The sequence below is a fragment of the Triturus cristatus genome, chromosome 10 (genome assembly GCF_964204655.1).
Source record: "Triturus cristatus chromosome 10, aTriCri1.1, whole genome shotgun sequence".
In the NCBI taxonomy this organism is placed as follows: Eukaryota; Metazoa; Chordata; class Amphibia; order Caudata; family Salamandridae; genus Triturus; species Triturus cristatus.
Window position 1 is genome coordinate 780,637,431 of NC_140593.1, and position 8,125 is coordinate 780,645,555.

Below are 8,125 nucleotides of genomic sequence, written 5' to 3' on the forward strand. Positions count from 1 at the left end.
AGTTAATTACTCAACATGTGACAATACGATGGCGTTTACTGATATTCGGCACGGATTCCGTTGCCTATATTGGGGTAGATGGACCCCTCGGCTTCCAAATTTGGAATCGTTTGGAGCGGACACCCATTCAACTTTCGCATCATCCCTTGTCCATATACACGGCTTCACTTATCCAGTTGGTTTGTTTTATGTAGATGTGATCAATACGATGTGCCATGACAGTATACCGATCTGTTTTCTTAGATGAGTAAATTAGCAGGACCATAGCACGTACATTATTGTGATTCTTGCCCTGTAGAAGTCCAGTGTTCTGAACGGAACGCGTTGGCTGTTATCTGCTGTACATACCTTTCATATATGAACCTTGACAGAATAAAAGCTTTGCATGCATTTTTTGAAAATCATATTGGACTGTTTGATTATGTCCATGTAAATGATATAACTATCATATGGAGCACCTTTTTTTATCATATTTGAATAGTCAAAAACAAGCAGAGGTGTGAGTTCACTAAGAAATCACTATGTATGGCAAGCCATAGGTCGATTTGTTTGATCTTGCCCCAAAGAAAGAGTTCATGCCAGCAACATTTACTTTCTAATGGCAGGCACACCTTTAAAGTTCAAGATGCAAACGTTCATCCTTTCGACTCCAGGCCCCAGGATACCTGTTTGCAGGGGATGCAACTCAATGCACTGGCATGCTTGCCGGATTTTCGCTGGTGGCATCTTCAGAAGCGGAGCAGGACTTCAGATGGCAGCCTCGCTGTAGTGAAGGGTTCTTCAGTACAGAGAAAATGGTGATCTTCACAGGATATGCCACATGTCTGTCAGTTCACCAAATGAACTGAGCAGGGAGACAGCGCGACCTCTCATTTTTTGTCAGTGCCGGTTGCACTCCTGATGCCAGTCAGCTTCTTCTGAGTTCCCCACACACAGTTACATTACTGGGCAGTCACCTCCCTTGCAAGTTGCACAAACTTCAGGTGATGTTGTCACACCTCTGGGAGTCTGGCTCTCATGCAGATGACATTTCTGGTCTCATGGTAGTTCTTCAAGTGCTCTGCTGAGCACACCATTCCTTGGTCAGTGAAATACCTTGCAGCTGGAACAAGGTAGAACATTACGAATCTCACCATTATACTAATTTGCCAGAGAGGATATGGACCCATGGTCTAAGGTCCTGAAAATGGTTTTGGGAACTTCTCTTTAAAATGTAATTTTCCAACTGGAGTTCAGGCAAAGCATTTGTGCAAGGTGAATGGCTCTCATAGGAGGTAGTAATGAGGCTGACTCTGAACAGAAGTAACACAAACATGGGCACAGTGGAATCTGAAAACTGTCAACCTGGCTGTCATCAGCCTTCCTGAAGTAGCAATTAGGTACAGACAAAAGGGCAGGCCATCCCTGGAAACTTCTTCAACCTTAACAACAGAATCTGCTGATTCATCCTACCATCATCAAATAAACAATCCCGGGAAAAAAGTCCTTATAAAATTTCTAAGGATTGTCTTTTCTCCATCTTCCCTCAATTCAGTGTCTAGTTCTCCACTGTCTAGCAATACGCCTCTGTGTCTGGGGAAGCTTTATCACATCCTCCATCTTGTGCAATGCTAAATTAGGGGCCATCCAAAATGCATCCTGCTAGTCCCAGCACTCATACTCTCAGCAAACACAGACTTGCTACCTCACATGTGGCATATATCCACCAGGCATGCATGTGCTTAACACACACACACGCACACACACACACACCCACGCACACACACACACACACACACACACACGCACACGCACACACGCACACACACACACACACATGCACACACACACACACACACACACACACACACACAAACAGGTAATGTTAGTGCAATGGTCTGGTTGTTACATCTCAGTGGAACTTTACATGAGTGGGGCCAATCAGTCACAATCCCGCCTTCTCACCTATCTCCAAAAAGAAAAAATTGTCTACTCAGGACCATGACTGCACAAAAATCAGTATGCTGCCACCACCACTTTCTGTAAACAACCTAAGATCCCATGCTATTAAAGAAGGCATGCTTGTTGTGCTGCTCCACGTCACAGAGCAGGTACTGGACCTTATCCTTACCATAGACAGGTGTAGGTCTCAGCCCACATGCCAGGTTAAGGTGCTAGCTAGGCCAAAATAAAAGTCAGGATACCAGTTTCACATGCAGTTGTGTCCCTTGGGGCTGGGATACACACTTAAATGCAATTCTAGACCATTCCTGTCCCAACACATGTGAAGCATAGTTTAATGATATTATGTCTGCATCCCAGATGTGTTTCAGATGGTCAAACTTCCCAAAATATACAGAGGGAAAAAGCTCAGAAATTACCTAAGAATGCAGATGTCGGTAGGGTCCCCCCAATGGGGAGCTCATGCTGCTACTTCGACTGTTGGTTGCCTTGTGGATTTGTTTTTTCGTTTCTTATATAAAAATGAAACCGTTGTGTGGGGTCCGGATGGTGTGGCTGCCGACGCTTCTTTCAACTCCTGTGACCTCTCTTCTGCCGCAGCGTGTGTTTTACTGCTTGTATTATATGCTCTTCCTGTTTGCTAGCGGCCGGCCTGAAGGTTGTAGGCCCATCTTTGTACATTTTTTGGATTCTGTAAAAAACGGTTTAAAAAAAAAAAAAAAAAAAAGAATGCAGATGTCGGTATGGAAAGCCGCAGAATCCACATGGTGTTCCCCATTATTATCAAAAAGCTTGAAATAAATGCTATTGATTGCCTTTAGTAAATTTTAAACCCAGGGAGTTACCAGGTGTGATAAATATTGTACTGTTAACTGTGGCCCTTGAATGGTAAGCAACTACTAATTGAGTCATGCAATCAAGGATCATAAAAAAATTGGCTCTGTATTTCTGTGATTTTGGCAATGTTACCAACAGGAAAAAAGCAACACCGTACTATAAGTCTTAAACCTAGATCAATAGGAACACAAGCGTATGCATGGGTATAATTGCTTAATTTCCATGAATATAAATGCCTAAGCAAGGCCGATAGACATGGAAAAGAGACAAACAAACAAAGACACATCTTTCTAGAGCATGTGGGGTCCAGGGGCCTGCCAGTGACACACATAACACTCTGAGGCAAAAACGCACCAAGGCGAAAAAAAGAATAACGGCACAGGAATACAAATACAAGGAAAATTCCAACATAAACAGCAACAACAAATTGAACTTGATCCTTTTTTTGCCTTTGTTTACTACTGTCTCTTTTATTGGTGTGTTCTAACCATCACCAAGAAGTTCACAAAACAAGTGTTTTATAAAATAAACATTAAGGTCTGGATGTAATAACCTTTCACACAAAGCAACACAGCAAAACAACTGCCTGTGCTGCACTCGGTGAAAGGAAGAGAGTAGAAAAACACCATATCTACTAAGATATAGCACACTTCTGCTCTCTCATAGTGCTGTTCTGTTGCACTTCATGCAGCCTATTGACAGAACAGGTACTCTTGCACCATGGTACAAGGGTGCCTGCATTACAGGAAGTATTGTTTTTGTGCAGGAAGGGATACCATCCTTCACAAAAACACTTCTTAGAGGTGTATTCCTCTTTCTGCATGTGCTACAGAATGCAGCAAACATGGAAAGAGGAAAAATCAAGGAGTAATGCAGATATTCCATGTACCCAAGAGAAACCTCCATTCTGCCGACCTCGCCGAAAACCCCGCGCATCCGCAGAGCCGGAGGAAGAGCCTTCTCCTACATCGCGGCAAAGACCTGGAACGAGCTCCCTATCGACATCAGACAGTCCACCTCTCTGCACACCTTCAGGAACAGCCTCAAGACCTGGCTTTTCTGCTGACCCAGCACTGCAAGTAGCGCGCTTCACAATTCCCTGATTGATTGATATTGCTCCTTGTTTCTCTTCTCTCAAATGGTGCACCATTGTGGCTCAAACCCAGATTTACTGCCTTTAGTAAATCTGGGTTAGAGTCAAAATACATGAGTAATGCATGAGAACACCCATGCTCCACCTATGTAAAGCCTATCCGATGCAACGTGACGCCAATTTGCACAAGGTGCTGTGTGGCGAAGAAAATCATCCCATGCATGGCTTTGTGAATCTTGTCTAGAATTTTGCGTCATGGCTATGCCAAAAAAGTGGTGCAACTACAATACAGACTGTTAGTAAGATTGGGCTCAAATCCCTATGTTGCTCATGCATTCTTTGAAATAAACAATCACTTTTGATTTAACTGGTATGAACGTTCATAACATTAATTAATTGTTGCTGTTTTCACATATGCTTTAATTTGATTTTCAAGGTCATTCTTATATTTTTTAAGCGGGTTATACCATTTCACATACACAATGCATTTCAAGTTTTACACCCCTTCCTTGAAGGGATACTAAGGTGCCGATTCCAATCCTGTAAAACCCGGGTACGATTCGTATTCTCCGTACGACTCGTACCCGGGAAATCCACCGTACAATCCAGCAAGTACGATTCGTACAGAAATAGCATTTCCGTACGAATCGTACAAAACACCGTACGGCAAAAAAATACCTATGAGTCTGATCCTGGACAGCGCGTACGCGACGTCCGTACGGAGTCAGGCAGCGTTTTACGGACCAGCAAGTACGAATCGTCCCTACGTCACTCCGCACAGCTATTTTTTTACAGCAGCCAAAAAATGCCGGAAAACTGAGTCCGACGCGAAAACGGAGCCCCGGTACGTGACGGACAGCCATGGACCCCATCCTACGTGTCATCCCGGCCCTCTTAGCCTACGACCTGGTGCACCGAACCCGACGCACACGCCGCAGAAGGTGAGAACAACACCCAGGGGCCAAGGGGGGGAGGGTGAGGGGCAGGAAACATTCCCCCTACCCAAATTAAAACCTACAATATTGAGGACATACATTACCCCCAGGGTCTGGTCACTCTGGGGGGCGTGTCCACCAATCCCTGCGTCCCGCAACAACGGAAGTGGATGTGTACGCGTACCCCTATGGCAACACTACAATAGTGATATGCACTATACTCACACATCCATAGCGTGGGTACGGTCCGTATCACTATAGTAGTGGTGCCGTGGGGGTACGCGTGGTACGGACCGTACACACGCACTTAGAGCGTGTGTACGGTCCGTATCACTATTGTAGTGGTGCCGTAGGTGTATGCGGGGTAAGGACCGTACACACGCTTTCAGAGCGTGTGTACGGCCCGTTTCACTATAGTAGTGGTGCCGTAGGGGTACGCGTGGTACGGACCGTACACACGCTCCCAGAGCATGTGTACGGTCCGTATCACTATTGTAGTGGTGCCGTAGGGGTACGCGTGGTACGGACCGTACACAGGCTCGCAGAGCGTGTGTACGGGCCGTATCACTATTGTAGTGGTGCCGTAGGGGTACGTGTGGTACGGATCGTACACACGCTCTCAGAGCGTGTGTACGGGCCGTATCACTATTGTAGTGGTGCCGTAGGGGTACGCGTGGTACAGACCGTACACACGCTCTCAGAGCGTGTGTACGGGCTGTATCACTATTGTAGTGGTGCCATAGGGGAACGCGTGGTACGGACCATACACACGCTCTCAGAGCGTGTGTACAGGCCGTACCACGCATACTCCTACGGCAACACTACTATAGTGATATGGACCGCACCCACACATACATAGCGTGGGTACGGGCCATATCACTATTGGATTGGGACCGTAGGGGTACGCGTGGTACGGACCGTACACACCCTATGAATGCGGGGGTACGGTCCGTATCACACGTACCTCTACGGCACCAGTATATTTGGGATACAAGGCGTACAGACGCCACAAATGTTGGCTTACGGCCTGGTGCAGCATATTACCTTTATATTGGTGTGGGTGTAGGCCCAGGACAGCAGTGTACTGCACCAAGGGGGTGGGTGGGTGTGTGGCTGCATAGGATTCCCAGCAGTGGACAGACATGTGAGGGGTGGGTGCAGAGGACTCCCAGCAGTGGACAGACATGTGAGGGGTGGGTGCAGAGAACTCCCAGCAGTGGACAGAGACATGGTGGTGGGTGCATATTGCTACCAGCAGTGGACAGAGACATAGGGGTGGGTGCATATCACTCCCAGCAGTGGACAGACATGGGGGTGGGTGCAGAGTACTCCCAGCAGTGGACAGTGACATGGGGGTGGGCGCATATCACTACCAGCAGTGGACAGACATGTGAGGGGTGGGTGTAAATGACTACCAGCAGTGGCCTGCAATATGAGGGGTGGGTGCATATCACTCTCAGCAGTGGACAGACATGTGAGGGGTGGCTGCATAGGACTCCCAGCAGTGGACAGACATATGTGTGTGGGTGCAGAGGACTCCCAGCAGTGGACAGAGACATGGGGGTGGGTGCATATCACTACCAGCAGTGGACATGATGAATATAGGCCCCAGCTAGGCCAGCAGGACACAAGGGTTCGCTGTCCTGCAAATGGAATCTACAAGGAAGTTGGCACGGAAACTGCAAAGTACAAAGACAAAGTTTATTAACCCTTAAGGGTGGTCCTACAACCCATACAACACTCTTCAGTATTGCATAGGGTAGCACAAAGAACTTGCGTACACGGTCCCCTTTTATACACAACAGAGGGGCTCATAAGTGGGTGGATACAACATGAGGCAAAGAGTATTACCTTTTATGGTCATTTTCGATACAGAATCAATATGTGGGCGGAGTAACTAATTTCCTGAGCCCGCGAAAACATGGTCAAGCAAGGAATAACTGATAACAGATGTGGTCAAGTCTGGGCATGCGCCAGACGGACAAAGGGACTATTTATAGACTGTTACTAGGCAGATTACAAGAGCAACTAACACGAAGATAGGACTCTTCTCGTGCCACGCACGTGGAGGCATGACAATACAAAATGGAGTCCAGACTTTAGTCAACATAACGAGAGAAACTCGGTCATAAAAGGGGAATTCATGTCTTTAGTGAATGCTTACTCACATCGTTATTTCAATTTTCAACAGACGACCCTTTCAGCATTTACTGAAGACATCCGGTTTATTAGAATAATCATCGTATATATCAATCTTCATCATTTCTTCTATCTCTTTAGTCAGATGTTTCTGGTAAGTGACATTGGCAATAGCTTTCTTATCAGGAATGCAGAGTGACACACATAGGGAACAGAGTAAAGGACCACATTGGATACAAATGCAACAAGAAAACAGAATTGCTACAATGATACAGAGACCAGTTAGAAGCTTCCATCCCCATGTGGTAATCAATGCCCAAAACCATCCAGAAAAGGTCCAAGCGCCATTTTCTGTATGGATTTCAGCTGCAATTTTATGCAGTTTATTGATAGCATTATAAACTGATGGCGTGTGGTCAGGAATAAACACGCAACAACTACTTCCGATAATTTTACAAGCTCCACCTCGGTCAGCTAACATAACATCTAACACCATACGATTCTGCAATGCAACAATTCTAGTAATTTGTAATTCTTCCATAAGATTCCCAAGAGCAGCAGCGGTTTGATTTGTCACAGCCTCTACAACTCTTGTTAACCTTCGAACTTTCCTACTATTTAGGGCAGCTCCAACAAAGAAAAACAATCCTAAATTAAAATCAATATACTGCTGCAGACTAGTGTCAGTCTGGTCCACGTCATCAATCGATAGAGTAAGTTTATACCTATTTACAGTCACATTATTCAACAACTTCAAATCTTTATGATAAGATGCAGGTGCCAAGAATACAGGAGGTAATAGAAATGCTACATAACATACTCCAGACCAACCGGCTGGCAAACGGTAATAACCTTTATTCCAACACACGAAGTATGTATTATGGGATGCTAAGAAGGTACTATTATTCAACCCGTCGATATTTAAGATAGTGATGCAATCACTAACACCAACAGGAATATAACCCACACTCTGGACACACAGGTCCGCTTGAGCTTGTGCCACTTGAATCACAAATCGGTCTTTCCCCATAGTATCTCTGGTGTTCGTGAAAATATAGGGAATCGATTCATTGTCCGGTCGATACTCTTCCCATTCCCAAATTGTCCCATTCGCTTGCGGATATCCATCTTTATCTTGATGACATTCCCTATTAAGTCTGAAGAGTGATCGTCCCACTGT